The following is a 1933-nucleotide window of genomic DNA, read 5'->3' on the forward strand; positions in this document are numbered from 1 at the left end:
TAGGTAAAATATTTGCATCTATTTTCTAATTAATTGGCTTATCTTCTAATTTTGTTAATGATATTTGGAGAGGAAATATATATATATATATATATGTATATATATATACATACATATATATTTGTCAGAGATTTTACTATTCTTCTATTAATTTTCTTTTTGCTTAGCACAACTTTGTTTATTTTTCACACTATACAATTTTTCCCATCGAAGTGGTCACCATAGTTGTCCCAACACTAAAATGCCCACAGTTCTATACCACCTTCCCCCATGCTCTCTTACCCTCAACCAGTTCTCTATCCTCCCTCTTTTTCCTCCTTTCCTGGGTGTCTCAGTTATGTGGTCTGCTTTCAAGCATCAGTCTATAGCTTGTCTTTCTCTGGTCCATATCAATAAACTAAAAGCAACAAGTGGTGTCCGGGTGTGGAGAATAAGAAACTCTATGACACTATTGGTGAAACATAGACTAGTCCAGACCCTACGGAAAATGTGGAGGCTCCTCAAGTGACTACAAATAGACTTACCACATGAATCAGAAATTACACTTAAAAGTATATATCCAAAGACTACAAAAATACTAATTCAAAAGGAAACCTGCACGCCTGTTTATATCATAACTGTTTACAATACTTAAGATATGGAAACAACTTAAATGCCCCAGCAGAGATGAGTGGATCAAGAAGATGTGGTACATATTATAAATGGAATATTACTCAGAAACAAACACAATTTAATCTTCAAGTTTAACTTATTATTTTTCAATTATATTATTTTTTTAGTAAAGTGATAATGATTTACAACTGCATGCAATTCAGAGGTACAGGATCACCTCTTCATATGAATGTTACCATGAAGGCACTCAACATCTTCTGACATAGTTAATTAACCCATATTCCCTTTGTTCCTCACACTCATCCTCTCTTCTGATAGCAATAATTCTAGACAATTTTCCATAACGACTAAGTCATATATTCCCACCAACAGTAAACATAAGTCTTCCTTTTTCTCCGCATCCTCATCAATACTTGTCACTTCTAGTCTTTTTCTGGCTATTTTCACGCACGTGACTTAGTATCTCACTGTAGTTTTGGTTTAAATTTCTCTGACAATAAATGGCAATGAACATGTTTTTCATATGATTGTAGACCCTCTATATGTCTTCTTTGGAGAAATCTTTATTTTAGTTCTTTTTCCCACTTTTTTTTTGTTCAGTTGTAGCTTTTGATTATTAGCCCCTTGTCAGATGTAATATCTGCAAATATTTCCTTCCATTTGGTGGGATGCTTTTTTGACTAGTTTCATTACTTTGATTCAGAAGGTTCTTCCATAATATTTGAATGGCATGATTTCTCAATTCCATTTTAAATTTATTAATTAAGTTGTAGAGACATAACTGTTCATTTTATACTTTAATTTTTCCCTAATTCACTATGTAGTCTTGATTTTGTATGAGTTATTTTTGGTAGTTTATATTATTTTTAACATTAAATTTTAATATTTTTGTTTTCCTTTCTATACAAACTCATTCTCTTTATTGAATTGATTAAAATAAAAGATATAATTTTGAATAGAAGCTGTGATAGAAATAAAATTTATATTCTGCATTATTTTAATGTTATTTTTCTAAACTTTTATAGTTTTATATACATATAAGTTGGGGAATCTTCGTTCTTTTCCTAGCTTGTTAGATTTTAAAAAATCTTGAGGTGTTACTGAAGACTTCAAAATTTCTTTCGTATCACTATATTGTATGTATTTTAAAGAAGTTCAATATAGAAAGTATGCTTTTTGATTTTACCTTTTTGGAATTTGTCAAGCCCTATGAATCTTAGAGTATGATTTTTTTTTTAAAGATTTAATTTATTATTTATTTGTGCATACAGAACTGGGGTACAGGCCAGAGGCTCAGGGGCGGTGAGAGGTTTTCACCAAA

Source organism: Condylura cristata, unplaced genomic scaffold (assembly GCF_000260355.1).
Source record: "Condylura cristata isolate star-nosed mole 26May11 unplaced genomic scaffold, ConCri1.0 scaffold00010, whole genome shotgun sequence".
NCBI lineage: Eukaryota > Metazoa > Chordata > Mammalia > Eulipotyphla > Talpidae > Condylura > Condylura cristata.